Source organism: Mastigoproctus giganteus, chromosome 1 (assembly GCF_048544385.1).
Source record: "Mastigoproctus giganteus isolate SK-2022 chromosome 1, ASM4854438v1, whole genome shotgun sequence".
Classification (NCBI taxonomy): domain Eukaryota; kingdom Metazoa; phylum Arthropoda; class Arachnida; order Uropygi; family Thelyphonidae; genus Mastigoproctus; species Mastigoproctus giganteus.
This window is the reverse complement of record NC_143575.1, coordinates 131,741,425-131,758,733: the sequence shown is the minus strand read 5'-3', so window position 1 is coordinate 131,758,733 and position 17,309 is coordinate 131,741,425. Positions and strand designations below refer to the sequence as shown.

General features: G+C 40.3%; 1 protein-coding gene across 5 annotated transcripts in view; it reads right to left on the bottom strand.

Moving 5' to 3' along the window:
* The window catches only part of LOC150091143 (protein muscleblind-like), a 920,216-nt gene extending 904,859 nt beyond the window's left edge, over window positions 1-15,357 (bottom strand). For all 5 annotated transcript variants that reach the window (XM_090374423.1, XM_090374442.1, XM_090374460.1 and 2 more), the window contains exon 1: window positions 15,236-15,357. The gene's annotated coding sequence lies outside the window, so the exon portion shown is untranslated. The remainder of the gene's footprint in view (window positions 1-15,235) is intronic.
* Between the last annotated feature and the right edge of the window lie 1,952 nt (window positions 15,358-17,309).

Sequence of the window (17,309 nt, the reverse complement as noted above, 5' to 3'; positions counted from 1 at the left end):
TAATTTGCTTTGATACGTACAAAAATAATAAATGACAAAAAATTACATCTTAACTAAAAAAATTGGTTAGTTTAGAAAAACTAAGCCAACATCGCAAATGGAAACTACAGGAGTGGCCACTTTTATTAGGTATACCTGCTGCTGTCAAGAACGTATGAGTATCTCGGAAACAGCATCCCGGTAGAGTGCAGTTTCCGAGATACGAAAGACAGTGTTTCGAGTGTATCGAAATTTTTCCAACAGCCAAATAACGTCCAGTCAGCGTCAATCCTGTGTCAGAAACAACTCGTTGATGAGAGAGGCAAATGGAAGCTAACAAGACTTGTGCAGGAAAAGCTACAATCAGTTAAATAACAACCCAGTGGTAATCAAAGCGAAAAGAACACACATAACTCATCGTACCTTGTCATAGATAGGAATTATTTCAGCCGACTACCAAACCCGGGGTCACTCCTGCCAGCATAAAAACAAGAAGCTACAGTTAAAGTGGACTCAGGAACACCAACAGTGAGCAGTGGTTAGCTAGTTCCAGCTGTTTTACGCTGATAGAAGAACCAAAATAAGACGAAAGTAGCATGACTGCACGTACCCATAGACTTACATACACCATACCCATAAACCAGCCTCCACGTTCCCATTCCCAGATATGGGCACGTGGAGGCTAGTGGTATCGGAAGTGTTTTCGTAGTGTACATTGGGCCCCCTTGATACCAATGGAGCAACATTTGGCTGCCAGAGGTAATCTGGAAATTGTTTCCTACCAGGTGCATCCATTAATGGCCGTATGCATCGTATCCATATATGTATATATATATATATACAGTATATATATATATATATATATATATATATATATATATATATATTTTTTTTTTTTTTTTTTTATGAAAACCCCAAACACGACAGGTATTAGAACCTATAGTACTTAGTACCGTGCTTGGGCTGGAGATTGAGAAGACGAAAGAAGATATTTGTTGACATTACCCTTGAACTTCAGTAGACTGTAATTTTCAGGAAAAAACGTATGCAGGAAGGGTGTTCCAGAAAAAGGCAGTTGAATGAATAAACGAGGAAGATGAAAAGTTGGTTCTGTGAGTTTGAAGTTGGACAGTAAATGGATGTTGTCTGATGGCGGCACGTGTTTGAACTGTTTTGAAAGAGAGAGCGGGAATTATAAAAGCCAATTCAGAAGAACAGTGCCCATGAAAGTATCTGTAGAAAAGGCATGCAGCAGAAACAGTACGTCTATGAGAAAGCGAGTGGAGGGACTCTGTTAGAGAGGAGTCATTAATTAACCTAACTGCCCTCTTCTGAATGGAATCAAGAAGCCTGAGGGAGGTTTTGGGGCATCGCCCCAGATGTGAGAACAATATTCCATGGTAGGGCGGTTTGCGATTTGTACAGAGTGAACAAATTCCTTGAGCGTTATCATAAACAAGTGAACTCAGAACGCTTTATACCACTAAGTGGAGTACCTCAAGGCTCCCTCTTAGGTCCTATACTTTTCATTGTTTTCGTAAATGATTTTCCTTCTTTCATCAAGACCTCCAATGTTGAAGTGCAGATGATCTTAAGATCTACTCAGCAGTGAAGGAGATTACCGATTCTCAACAGCTTCAATGCGCTCTCAATAAATTCTCTCTCTCTCTGTGGCTATCTCTGAATGACTTGTCTGCTAACCCCTCGAAGTGCAAAGTAATCTCTTTCTCAACCTGCAGATCTCTACAACTAATAAATACGGGTACACTATTAACTCTGTGATCATCGAAAGGTGTGACCAAGTTAACGACTTGGGGATTCTCTTCTCCAGAGTGCTAAATTCGATGCCCATGTCCTTAAAATCACCACCAAAGCATTCAAAACACAGGGATTCATCAAACAGAACACTTACAAGTTCAAAAACTACAGATATGCGGTTATCCTTTATAAAACTATTGTTCTGCTAATCCTTGAATTCAGTTCACCCGTCTGGAATCCTCACACAAAGACTTTAACTAACAAAATTGAAGCAGTCCAAAAAACTTTTGTCCGTTAGCTTACTTTGAAATAGAGGATTACGTACCGTTATCCTCTATTTTATTACTAAGTGTATTATGAATCGCTGTGTGCACTAAAAGAATTATTGCTGAAATCGCCCTTCTAGCCAAAGTAATTACTGGAACTTATGAAGCATCTGATATCCTTAGTAAAATCAACTTTAATGCTCCTCGTAGACAAGTCAGGAACTTTACACTGTTTCGCGTTGACTCTGCCACCACGGACTTTATGAAGTTCAGTCCACTAAACAGAATCAGCAAATGACTCTCTCATTGACTTCTTCGACAACTCCAAACAACCACTGATGAACTCCATCCACAAGTTTGCCTCTTCTCTTAAACTGCAAAGTGACTAGCTCTGATGTAATTATTGTAGTTTATTATTATTATTTGTTTTATTATTTTTCTATTCTCTAACTGATTAATTATTATTTGTTTTTCCGGTAACTTAACTTAATTCATACCTTTTTTGTACATAAGATTTTAATGTTTTAATCTATATCAATGTTTATCTTCCTGTTGGATTTCTTATTATTGTTATTATTTGTGTTCATTGTTCTGTTATCAGATACACTGTTAATGGTTACCTGTTGTGTGTCTTGTTATTAATAAAAATAAAATAAAATAAAATAAAACAGCTGTTTGGAAGAAAAGTAACGCCGAGAGCGAAAGAGAAACCCAAGTTTTTTAGATGCAGAGGAAGCAATATTTGTAATGTGCTTGTGCCAAGAGAGATTAGAAGTCAGGATAATCCCCAAAGAGATATATCATCTTGCCTAGAAATCGGAGTCTCACAAAAGATAAGCATAAGAGCAGAAGAATTCTTTTTGCGAGATATAAGACAAGACTGAGTTTTAGAAAAATTGAAATCAACTAAGTTGTCTTCGCCCCACTGTAGAATTCATATGCGAATTGGTTCTTCCAACAAGATAATGTAGCATGTCACAAGGAGCGAATTGTATGGAACTGGCTCCAGGAGAATGAGACTGAATTCAGCTACGACGGTGGGCTTCCCAGTCATCAGATAAAATTGAGCATCTGTGGGATGAAGTGATACAAGCTGTTCGGAGTATAGATCCGCAATCACCCAGTTTACAAACACGTTTTAGACAGTTCGCTCAGTCCATACTAGAATGAATCCAGTCTGTTTTTTCAGGAATAAAGGGGAATTTACTTGCTATTAAGTAGGTGTACCCAATAAAGTGGACACTTTATTGGATACACCTAAAGGGAGCAGGAAATACCCTTCCCTCCTTCCAAAACATGGAAAGTTGTCAGCGTTAATTTTGACGCCTTCCCTCCCAAACATGAAAAGATCGTGTTTACTCTTCCACCCAGGGACTCTTGGAGGGGCTAGTTTTCAAGGTTCCATGATGATAGGGTCCTGTGTGCGTCTGAAAATTGCTACTTAATTCCTACCGCAAAATTACTACTTAAGCCAATTAAAAGCAAGTATATCCGCTTTCAACTCTATTATATTTTAATTAATTTGATTAATACACAATTTAATTAAAAATTTAATTTACAAATTAAGGGACTAACAGAATTACGCCACTTCGTGAATAATGCCACAATTATAGTAGCTTGGCGACGAGAAGCGAGTTCCGGCATTATTTGTATCGGCGCAATATTTTAAATTTAGGCTTTTTTTTTTTTTTAGTAGTGGCAAATGACGCAAAAGAGCAAGCTTATATAGCATCAGCCAAAAAAAAAAAAAAAAAAAAAGCCAGCACTTCCCATTTTACCTGTCCACCCTTCTAACAATTTATCTAGTCTTTCCCTGAATTTATTCAAACTGTCTTCCACCACCTCTACAACACCAGATAGAAGTCAGTTCCAATAATCAACCACCCTCTGGCTGAAAGCAAATTTCTGCACTTCGAATTCAATTCGAATATATGACTCCTAGTGTGTAGTCTGTGAACCAGAGGAAGGATTTCATTAGCATTGAACTTACTCAATCCATTCAAATCCTTAAACACCTCAATCAGATCCCTCGAAGGTACCTAGTCTCCAGACGCTGAAATTTGCGGAACTGAAGCTTTCCCTAGTTTGAGTACCCTTTTTGCTTTTCTCTGCACACGTTCCAACGGATTCAAGGTGTAGCTCAAGGTGTAGATTTTCTTTATACAATGGGATAATCACCTCCTCGTCTCTGATAGAAAAATTTCTGTATATCAGTGACAAAACCCAATGAGCTGTCCTACCACCTGTCTGCACTGCTCAGAGAACCTCATATTTCACTACACAATTACTCCTTTTTCATTCTGAACTGCCCTGAGTACCATCTTATTGATGCTATATGTACCTTCCAAGTACACATATACATCAATATGAGCGATACCACATCGTCAGCTGTGTCTCCAGATCTGGTTTTTTGACCTGCTACATAGGAACAGCTCACCGCCCTCTTTTTCAGTTTTACTGTGCATCGTAATAAAAGGACAAAAAGTAAACATTTAAAAGAAAGAAAGAGAACGAATAATTGGATTAACAAGTAGAACAGCAGTTTTTAATTCACACTTTACTGCACTTCAACATTACGTTATCCCACACTTTCGCTGGAAAATAGGGTCGTCTTGTACGGTGAATATATGACTAAGCACGAAATTTCAATGCAAAAACTAAAACTAGTATCGACTTATACAATACGCTGAAATATAAGCTAATAACACGCAGGGCCAAGCAATTTGGGGATGCATTGGATGCGCAGCACCCAGGCCCCAATCCAGAGAGTCATCAAAGTCTCAACATAAACCCCCTTAACCCCTTTTGCATCCGGGCCCCCAAGTACCTTTTCACGGCTCTGGTAACACATTCCAAATAACTAAATTCTTAATCGCTGCCTTAAATTAAGTTAAAAAGGCAAACTAATCATCAGGGGATGGAAACTTAACAACAGTTAATTTTCATAAAATACGGGGTTAATTGAGCTCCTTAAATATGTCACTGTATAAGAATTATTATAGCATTTTTAGGATCATGAGCTAATAGCACGTTGGACAGTCGTTGCAGGAATCACTGCTCCTATGCAATGTGGCATGAAGTCAAGGTACGCACACTGGCCAAAAAAATAATAATAAAATAAAATAAATAATAATAAATATATAAACAACCTTATTCAGTATCGAATCGGGCTGTCTTTGTTTCGAATAACAGCAAGGGCATGGATTCTGTAAGATGTTTTAGTCTAATTGTAACCATTCTTCCAACAAAATATGGCGCTGCTGCGACAAAGTTGAAGGAATGGGACTTCGTTGCCGAACGGTTCAAGCAGATTGAGATCAGGTGAATGTGGGAGACCAGGGAAGATGGTGAAAATCCATGTCATGTTCTTCCAACCATTCTTGCACGATGCCCTGTTTCAGTGTTATTCATAAAGTGGCCATCCCCTTCGGGATAAAATCGTAACATTGCAGGGTGCAGAAAATCTGATACAATACTCTGTTACTTCCTGGATGATATTCGACCTTCCACCGGTATCAACGAACCCAGTCCGTGCCAACAAAACATTCCCAACACCATATACTCCCTCCAGATGCTTGGGGTAGCCTTAATAAGGAAAGCTGAGCCCATCGCTTCGTGAGGTTCTCGCCACACTCTCTGCCTACCATCAGTGCAAAATAAAGTATATCGTGATTCGTCTGACTACATTACTTTCGTCCATGTTCAATCACGACATTTTCGGCACCACTGAAAGAGGATTTTTCTGTTTTTCCCTGAAACAAGTGGCTTCCGAATAGGCAAGCGACTTCCAATACCCAGTTTCTTAAATTCTCTGCGCATGGTGCGGTTTAAATAGGGCAGTTCTCGGCTTCGTTTGATTCAGATCTTATTTGGTCCGAATCAAAGATCTGGTACACACTGGATATCCTATTTTTCTGTACAGTCCTCCTGAGGGTACGACATCTTCGCTCTTGAAGTATTATTTTTCTGCCACATTTACGCCTTTGAAATGTGGAAAAACCGCTTGCTTTCCAGATTAAAAACCTTTGAGATGGATGCTTTTGAGAAGCCAATTATGTCTTTCATTTCTTGAATCGTAGCTCCTGCTAAAGGTGCACCCACAACAAGATCCCTTTGAAAGTCTGATAGATTACACGTTTTTCCCACTCTGGCTTCCTATTATGGCAGTTGCGCAGTCTTTATAGTCAACGAGGCAACACGTCATCACCTACGTCACAGTTTTCTTTGTATCTGCAGAATTTATTTGCATTTCTTCTGTCTGTGAATGTTTTAATACATAGGTTCGGTTTTTTTTTTTGGTTTGGTTTTTGGCCAGTGTGTGTATTTAAAAGCATCATGAAATAATATTAATACTGTTCTCAATTCTTCGAGTGATGTACGGAGAGGACTGTGCTGATCGCACGCCTTTCCAATTTTTCTTACAGATGCTCAATGGAATTGGGCTGGCCAGGACAAGTGATTGAAATCTTTCTCAGACCACTATATCATACATTTGGCATAGTGGATGGTCACATCATTTTGATAGTTCCCCAAAGAGAGTCCAGAGGAGGGAGCAGATAGGCAGCTTCCCAGGGCCCAGCCCACTGCCATAATTTTTAGAAAAGGAGAATTGAAGGGGAAAAGCTATGTGGGGTCTTGCCGGTTTCCGATGCCCCGAGTACCCTTTTGGTAGGGGCACATATTTCTGAACAACAACGGTGTTCAGAAATGATCTGGCGTTCACGGTACCCTGCAGCAGTAGAAAAGGGAACCAAGAATATGTCACGAAAATATGCCTCACACCGTCATATCTCCTCCACCAGCTTGTACCGCCGGTTTCTCAAGGTAAAATAGTGGTTATAATCACCGCGAGTTAGTCGGTCTCAGATATTAAGGTCCCCCACCCCGGAAACTATGATTTTTCGTCCAACAAAGCAAGCAAATCGAACAGAAACACACGCAAATTTTAGACATATTACACATGGGCAGTTAAGCTGGCTTTCAGACGGCCCTAATATGATAATTTTTTTGGACTGCCAGTACCGAACATAATGGTTTTAGCGCCTCGTATGGTTTATTCTATATGCGCACCTTTTCATCGGTGCTGAACGGCATAAAACGAGATTCATCGTATCGATGGTCTTCAATCCTCCTCTGCCCGTTCTTTACGTTCCTGGAACCAATTCAGTCGATTTTTCCGGTTGTTGCCCTAGACCTATGGCTACCGTGAAAGTTTCTTCCACAGTACATTCTTTATATAATTCTTTGCATATGGCAAGTACTGATGACTCGTGATATTCCCGAATTTAATGCAAGGATTTCATCTTTCATGTTTGGCGACGCTTACATTTTTCCGCTTCAGTTGTGTCTGTTCACGTTTGTTTTCCATTGTTAAAGATTCGAATGTTATTGGTCTTTGAGCACTAGTAATATGCAGCTGTACCTTCTACTGAACACTTGCTGCTAAACGCATAGAAATTATATGTGTTTTGAAGTCCGTTCGAGCTTCTCCTTCCCAATTGCCGGTGTGCTCATTTGAGCAATAGTTCGGTCACACGACTTCATAGTGCTTTCTGCAGACGTCACATAAAAAATACGTAAACCGAAGAGATAATGGCATTACGTATTTTTGCAGAGAATGTTACATATAGTCCAAGCTTCCAAGGTCGTGATTAAGCGTGAAGCAGCGTATATGTTGTTGTAGTTGGGTTTTAGGAGCATCAGCGAATAAGGCAATATTGCTCCGTGCATACTGTTTGTAAATTGTGTGTGTTCTAAGGTCTATTTTCTCTTTGCTGGACAAAAAACCATGCTACTCTCGCCTGATACCGACTAACTCAGCCACACTGTGAAAAAGGCCCACAAAAATTCCTCACGTCATCGGTGGATTGGAACTCGGGTCTTTTCCACGCGATGTGGGGGGATGGCGACCAACTATGCTAACCACGAAGGCACAGTGTATATGAGACACGGAACTGTATGCGCGGATAGCACAGTAGTATCGTCACCACCCTCCCCACGCTTGGTGTAAAAGGCCCGGGTTCGAATCCCGTCGATGACGCGAGGAACTTTAATATGTTTTTTCACACCGTAGCTGAGTTTGTGGGTCTCAGGCGTAGAGAGCAAGGTTTTCTTCGTCCAGAAAAACAAGAAAACAGAGAACACACGCAATTTACAGAAAATAAAAGAATATTTAAGAAATTACACGGTGACCCTAATATAATAGTTTTTTTTTTTTTTTTTGAGACATGGAACTGGAATTTTTTTAAATACACTGATAAAGTACGACATGTACAGGAAAGCACGGCAAACTCAAATTCTGGTGCCTTCGGTGACTACGAAGTTTGCATAGCTGCCTGGTGGTTCAGAAGTTTTGGAGAAGCACATTTCAATGAACATAAGCGCAAAAAACTAAACTTATTTACACCTGTAAACATCTATAATGACTAAAAGGGTAATGCCAGTGGCTGAAGATATACCGTAAATAGCATTTCAACATTTCAGTTTGTTAAGTGTGAATAAACTGACAATAAACACGGTCAAATATTGTCGTGTACTGTAATGTAAATTTTAAATGCATGCCTTGTACAGTATCGGGTGAACTCACTCACATAAGTGCTGACCAGCACTACGTGAGCGATTTGACCAGTCGCATAATTGTAATTTGCAAGAGCAGCTGGGACAAGTTACAAAAAGTTTACAGAATAAGAGAGCACTAAACGAGAGAAATGTCATCATTTTTTTTTTTTTTTTTCAATGAGATGCGCCGGATTGTAAATTGATGAATTTTACGCAGTTTCCTGTATTTGCGGATATCAAGATAATCCATTTCACCTTAATTTTTACACTGCTTGACCATTAATGACACCTGCATATATACAAATAATCTATATTTACAGGAAAACCAATAATGTGTGCTGATACCTTTAGCCTTTACGAAAGCATGCACTCTCCGTAGAACACTCTCCACCAATTTTTTGTAAAGGTCTTCCGATATTTTCCGCCATTCGGCCTTCAAAGCGGCGAGCAGATCAGGTCTGTTTTTGGCAAACCTTTGCTCACACGCACTCGACGATCCAATCCATCCCAGGGGTTTTCTATAGCACTGTGGGCCGGGGAAGCGGTTAACGAATCCAAATTTTCGAGTCCTCAAACCCTCAAGTCCTCAAACCAGTCCATCATAACGCGAGCAGCATGACATACAGCGTTGTCCTGCTGATACAGGTGCTAATACCTTTCCCAACGTGCTGCTAACATAGGTAACACGTTATTATCCAGAGCGTTTAGATAGCCCTCAGCATTCATGGTTTTGCCATAAACAACCAATGATCCGAGCATAATCGGTGGACTCGAACTCTGGTCTTTTCCACGCGGTGTGGGGAGGATGGCGATTCTACCAATTGTGCTACCCACGAGGGCACAGCATATGCGACATGGAACTGTCTCCGCGGTTAGCACAGTGGTATCGTCACCGCCCTATCCACATGAAAAACAGTTCCAGACCAATCACGCTACTCCCGCCAATGAAGTTGGCGGGACGATAGAAAACTTGCCTCTTCGGACATCCGCCACATCTATTCAAGCCGTCAGACTAGTAGACCATTAGTCATGTAGTGCAAAGAAGCCACATGCTTTTGCTGCAGCGACCAAAAACAAAAAAGAAAAAAAAAAAAAAAAAGTAAATAAGATAATACAAATTATGAGCTTTCCTTCTCACGAAGGTAACTAACTATCCAGTTGTTCTTTCAATTTTTTCAAACTGTCAGTCTCAACTACCTGCGGAGGCAATTTGTTATAGCAATCAACATCTCACGGGCTAAAAGAAAACTTCCTACAATCTAGCCTAAACCTTATAATTAGAATTTATGGCCTCTACTTCTGGAATTCTTTATAACAGCAAAACTTCCGCCTTCATTCATTTTACGTACCCCTCTCAGAGCCGTATAAACCTTCCTAAATTCCAAATAAACTAAGTCGAAATTGCTCCCTACATCTAGCTCATCAGTAACTGTCAAAATAGCTTACAAGGTTAGCTAAACATGATTTTCCCTTAACAAAACCATGAATTTATACTTGGATTTTAGAAAAGCTTTTGATACTGTTAGGCATGGAAGACTACTGTTCAAATTGGACCAGTATGGTATTAAGGGCAAGTTGCTGCTATGGATAAAGGGATAGTTGAGTGGGAGAAGACAGAGAGTGGTAATCAATGGACACTACTCTTCATGGACTAATGTTATTAGTGAAAACCCCCAGGGTTCGGCATTGGACCCATTGTTGTTCTCTTCGTCAATATCATGATAAATGATATTGACGAAAGTATATCAAGGTTAATGTCCAAGTTTCCAGACGATACGAAGGTTGGCAGGGTTCTTAATTACAGTAATGACAGTACACTACTGCAACAGAATCTAGAAAAGTTGAGCAGATGGCCTGAGAGGTGGCAACTGAAGTTTAACATTGACAAATGTAAAATACTACATATGGGTAGCAGTAACCCCAGAGTAACGTACCAACTGTGTGGTTCACTACACTCAGGGTAGTGGAGAATGAAAGAGACCTGGGGGTAATTGTGCAGTCAGATATGAAGTTTTCTGAGCAGTGCAGACGGTCTGCAAGAGTAGCTCGTGGTGTGTTGTCAATGATATACAGGAATTTTGCTAACAGGGATAAGAAGATGATTATACCCTAGTTATAAGGCAATGGTGAGGTCACACCTTGAGTACTGCATACAGGTCGGGTGGCCTCATTTTAGGAAAGATGAAGAGCTGCTGGAACGAGTACAGAAAAGGGCAACGAGATTGGTGAATGGAACAAACGGTTGCTGTTACCAAGAAAGGCTTAAGCTCTGCAAACTGCAGTGTCTGGAGCCTAGGCACCTTCGAGGTGTATAATGGTTTGAATAAGCTCAATGCTGATGGGATTCGTACTCTTGCTCAGATTATTCACCTGAGGTAACATAAATTCAAATTGAGAAAAGACAGTTGTAGATGTGCGGAGATTTGTCTTTAGCCAGAGAGTGGTTGATTGCTGGAACAAACTTCCATCTGTTGTAGTGGAGGTCGACAACTTAAATAAGTTCAAGGCAGAACTAGACAAACATTTGGAGTGAATGGATGAGTGAAATGGGAAGGTTTTTTTTTTTTTTTTTTTGGCTGATGCTATATAAGCTTGCTTACTTATGCCTGTATTACTGCTAATGTTAACAAAACCAGATTGCATTTCTAGCCAAACGTCTCTGGATTGCGCTCTTGATCATTGTCTCTGAGATTTTCCTTATCACTGAAGTCAGACTAATCGGTCTGTAGCTATCTACTTCACTCTTAGAACCTCCTATATGTATTGGAGATTTGTTGGAATTTCTCCAATCCAAAGGAATCTCTCCCAAGTGATATGATGCCTCATTATTAATCTCAATGGTTCATACACTCTCTGGCCGCCTCGACCATGTACCATGACTTGTCACTCCAAAGCACAGGTTTCGTTGATTGGTCTACGATCGGCAGCCTTTCACCAAGGTAGACGGCGTCTGGCATTAGTCAGTGTGATTAGTGGCTTGTAGACGGCTACATGACTGTGGTGACCCGATCGTGCTGCGTCCTGTGTACTGCACTGTACTGGTGATGACATGTCCCTCAATCATCTCAGTGATGATCTGTTGTGCGCTGTGAAAACGTCGACCTGCAATCTGAGCGGACGAGTCTTTGCAGGGCTCTCCTGTCACTTTCCCCGGTTTCGGAGTCTTCTGGGTTGTTTCCTGACGGTTTCAGCACTAATCTGCTTATCAATTGTCGACTTAGGGATCTTCAGTACCGTTGAAAAGTCACTTACAAACTGATTGCTTACTTGGCACCCTGTTATCATTCCGTGCTGGAAGTCCGCTAACCCGGTCGATCACGGTATCTTGCAGTTCAAATTCGTACTAGTAACTTCTTGAAGGCCTTAGCGCATATATAGTTTTATTATTATTATTTTTTTTTCAGATGTTTGGTGATTATCAGGACGCGACCATCTACCAACGGAAGGGTGTTCGGACATTAATGGTAGGGCAGTGTATATCATTTATGTACAAAAGTAATGTTGGACAACTACTGTACAATACGATTAATAAGGATCCACTTTATACAGAAGCATTAAATAAATCATCCGAAAATTCAGCATTTAGCAATGGCACTCTGAACTTTCTATAGCAATGATCATTTAAGTGTAGCCATAAAGACGCAAATTTTGATAATCATTAATTTTAATTAAATATCAATTTTTAATAATTATAAAATTTTAAATATATTTCAATATAACCCTTTCAGGTCTTTTTCTTGGCTATAGTTTAAAAGTACTTATTAACCTTATGTTATACTGTATATCTGAAATGCACGTGTCTAATTTCATATAATTTCATCCATCGTAAGAATTGATCTACTTTACACCAGTGCTTCTCAAAGTATCTGTGGTGAAGGATCACTTTCTTTTATTTCCAATCCGACGCGGACCGATACTTTTGTGAAATACAATAAAATGAATTACTTTCAATTTCTGTATTTATCTCATCGCGGACCGGTAACAAACCGTTCGCGGCTCACACTTTGAGTAGCACTGCTTTACACCACTCGTAAATGATCACACATAACTTTGTAATCAACCCCTCATGCATTGTCTTGAGCTGCAAAATTCCCATATTGGTGACACAACCGGGATCAGCGTTAAGGATGAGAATCAACAGCAGCCTCTACGTGCCTATACGAATTTTAAGACCATTTCAAGTTAGTAGCAATACTAAAAGGAAGCAACATAAAAATTTCGCAATTAGGGATGGATCACTCTGATTACAAAGCTACCATTTCATCTTTGAATGCACTGGTGTCCTTGTACTTACTTGCAAATGGCTGAGCATTAGTTAGTAGATCTAACCTCACGCATTGTCTTGTGCTTCAAAATTCCTATATTGTAAGCGCAATCTGGGCTAGTGTCAAAGACGGGCAATCGGTGGGTGCACCGACGTCTTTAGAATTTAGAGACCACTTTCGGGGGCACTTCGGCATTGACGCCACTTAATGTAACGTTAAATGGAGCAAAAACAGGACAGCGTCAACCCTGGGTGCAATCGTTCGGAAACGAATCATTTGCTTCTCTATATCCTAAATAACTCAACGTGTCGAAACAAAAAGAATCAAGAGTAGATTAGACAATAACTCAAAGAATTTAACTTCTGGACAATTTCACTTTTATTCATAGTTGTGAGTTTCTTATGTTGTTTCCTTTTCAGTATATTTTTATTGACTCGCTGTTTAATTGCTTGCCCTAATTTCGGTGGCATTTTTATATCATTCAAATTTTATATCAAAGCATAACTCTGGTTAAGCGTAGTTGATTTTTATATTATGCAGCGTCAGCGCACGGAAAGTTTACGAATAAGCAATTTAAATATTCTTAAATTGCTTTTAATAATATTTTAATATATTTAAATATGATATTAAATGTGATATAAATGTTCTGAAATAAGTTTATGCAGCAAATAATTTTAGACTAGTGTGGTTCGTATTCTGCCTTGTTATGCTAGAAGTCATACCAGCAATGGATGCTTAACACTGAAATGTTACAATTATTCCATCGAATTAACCAACTAGTCGTCTTACTTAGCCCACCGAATAATATGCGTGGTATAACCCCCATACTTGCGAGAATGAAAGAAATCAGCTATTCTTTTCTAAAAGACTGCGATTGGAGAACAATCAGCGATCGCATAATTTTCACGTCTTTCTTTAATTTCGCTCACAAATGAGAAAATATGTTGTCTTGCCCCGCAGAAAAACTAAATTTTAATTTAATGTCTTTTTTTTTTTTTTGGCTTCCTTTTGTTGTAATTGTTTTTAACCGCATTTGTGGCAAACACCGTAATTCTCCATCGTAACTGCTGTGCAGTTTAAAATAATTCTGAAGAATGAACAGTTTTTTTTTTTTAATATATTTAATCGATTACTAGAAGAATGAACAGATTAATGTTATCGCCGAGTATGCTGTTGGTTTCTCACGCACGTTCCACTCCAGTAGAGATCTTATGCGATTTTTACAGTTCCCAGTGCCCAACTCGATCACGTTGAATTGGAAACTACGCGATTCAACTTAATATGTGACCCCACTCCTTGTCATTCGAGAAGGATCCAACGCACTGCCGCGCTGACTACTTTATATATCGCCGCAGGCGGCTAGCGAATGACTTCGTTCTCATGGGCAAAGCATGATTCTAGTTAGTTGGTGACTGAATGTCTGACTATATTGACGAGACACATCAACGGTACGACAACCGTACCGTTCATGTGTCTCGTGCACGATGTAAGGAGTCCTATTTTCTGCTGGTGCCACTTCTCTGCCTCTGCTTCTCCGGTTGAGGACCAGGAAGGGGCAAAGGTCATTTTACTTTTCCCACAAACAACTAATTGTTGCAGAAATGACCCTATCTGACTCCTGCGCAGGCAGATTTGCATCCTATCTGCAGCATTCTTACTGTAAACCTAACAAACTTCGTTTCGCGATCCACCCACAGCCGTATTTAAATAAGCCCACCAAAAATTCGCGACATTGCATCTTCATACGCAGCGTTCCTCATAATTTACGAATCTGTCGCGAGAGCACTCCAGACTACAACTCGGTACGAATGGTGACCACGCCCTTTTAGCCGCCAGTCAGTCTCGCCCCCACTTCCTGCATCCTGACCAGATCTGTACGTGCTGTGACGTGATCGTTATTCGTCTGAAAAAGAGGCCACCGAGATATGTGGCCGATCGAAGGGAAGGAAGATGGAGGATAATCTTCGGCTGACCCTCAACTTTAACCTATTCCTACAGGTGAAGGTGGGGGTGGCGTTACAAAATGTCAAGCTGCTTGCAGCACGGCTGTCAAAGCTGTTACAGGAAACGAGCGGTTACCTTTCACCTGTCTACGTCCGTTCGTTGGCTGCGTACTCTTTATAATAAAACAGCACGTCGTTGCTATCTGTACAACAAGCATACGCTTTATCGCCAAAGGTCGGGTCACACCCACACCAGGCAGTAGTCAAGACTCTCCAGTCGCCACGAGTGCTAGCGTTCCAGCTGGCAGTGACCACGTAGCAGACGCGCGCCTTGATGGTGGCGTCTCAGCTTACAAATCATAAAAAAGACCGAAAAAAAAAAAGAAAAAATGGAAAGATCGAATCACACCAAAGGGTTGATCCTAACAGTGCGCCGCAGCTGTCTTTTTTCTCCTAAGTCACTTACCTGTAAAGGCCAAGCATGGATCTTAGCGACGATATTAGCAGTGACGGCAGGAGCAAACCCAAAGCGTGCGTTCCGCCATATTCTAGCGAGGCGAGCTACAAGTAGTGGCGACTGCGCGCGCTTCGGCACGGCCCACACTCCGCTTGCATGCTGGTAACGTAATCAGGATAAATGGAAGTGCGCATGTCTAAGAGCCACACCTGGGGCTCCCGAAGCTATGAATCCGAACGTCGATGTGCCGATCGCTGCGTTTCGTACAGTTGTTGCCATGGGCGACAGTGAGGCTCTCGACGCTTCTAACAACAGAAAGAGCTTACAGACGACTGATTGTTTCGTAGGGTTGAGGAAATGGCGGTACGACTCACTAAAAGACCACACATTTCCTGTACGAAAAGCAGCAAAAGAAATATAATTAATTAGTGCATTCATTCGCAAGTTTCCAGCATAAATTTAAATGATAAAAGGTATCTATAATTTCAAAGCTGCGCCTCGCTCCAATCGGATCATTTCTTGAGATTTCTACCTCAAGAAACGATTGAGGTAGATTATAGCGAAAGATTGGCAAGATATTTATTTTTCATTTAGAATCTGAAAGGAACGTAGGTTCATATGTTATTTTGCGTCTATTTCTGTGTGTGTGTGTGTGTGTGTGTGTGTGTGTGTGTGTGTGTGTGTGTGTGTGTGTGTGTGTGCGCGCGCGCGCACGCGCACGCGCTTACACTCCAATGTTCGCTAAGTTCATTAAAAAACAAGTTCAGCATGTTGCACACTATCTCTGCTTATACGACCTAAGTAAGAGATAGCGCCACTGAAGCGTGTCATTTCTGTTGTCATCACTGGAATCACATCTAATTCCGATTACATCAAACATGCCGAGCGTAATTATATCAAATATACAAAAATGCCTGGGAAGAAATTACTGCAAATTGCACTCTTAATTATTTTCATTCATTAAAGTGTGTCTTTGATAAGTTCGAAAATTACTCGCGAAGCTTTCTGGTTTGGTATAAAGAGGTGCGCGACTTGAAATTCCTTTCTAATGTCATATATTAGTTACTTTGAAAATATTTTCTAAGCTGTTTTTTCGATAAAACGGAGTCCGAGACACGGGAACCGCTGAGGTGATTCAAAGTTTTCAGAATCAAACGTAGAATGTGCTTGCTACTCGTGTTTCTACTACTCCCTGCTTATATTTCTACTACTTGCTACTCATATTACTGCTGCTTGTTGTCTGTTAATACTCGAATTACGTCTGCACTCCGGTCTTGCGTGTGTAAGGGCGGTGACAATTGTAATAATCCTTTAATGGCACATTTAAATTGGCGGATCGTTCAACGATCATTTCCAATTCTGGACAAAAAAGCATTAACGTAATTAATTTAATACGCAGTAATTTAAATTACTGATGCGCTCATTTTACCTAAATACTCAAAAGCAAGTAGAAGAATAGACATTGAATACATTGTGCGCCCATCGTAGTTTTGGAACGAAGGAAAATGTTCGAAAGAAACACATAAATCGTTTGAAATCCGTAGCTATATATGATTTTGTTTCGGAAAGGGGAAGGGATGAACAAACTTTTAGCCCAGGAGCCTCGAGAACCAGAACGCACCCCCATCAGAAGCAAACAGCCTTACCGAGCCCGCTATCCTTCAGTGCATATATGGCAGTGATCCTGCCATCATGATGTACAGGCCCAGAAAAAGCTGACCGGCCTTTCTCTCCTCGACGCACCTGGTGATGTCACAAATGAAGTTCCAATCACTTTTGTTGATTGTTATTTTATTTCGAAAAAGTTATTTTACGATAATTAATTGCTACCTGTCAGAGAAATCGAAAATTTTACGAAACAGAGCACTTTAATAAAATGTCTTATTTTTAATTTTTTCTAATATTTTAAAGTCTGCACACAGACTTAATAATGAAATATCTTCCACCGCCTTTCTACTTTTTGAAGGTGTCAGAAATTAAACTACTTTCCTTGCGAATTAAAATGCGCATTTAACAGTACTTAATTTTCCACTGCGTACTTTCAAACGAATAATATGACAAAATATAAATCTGCTGTTGATGC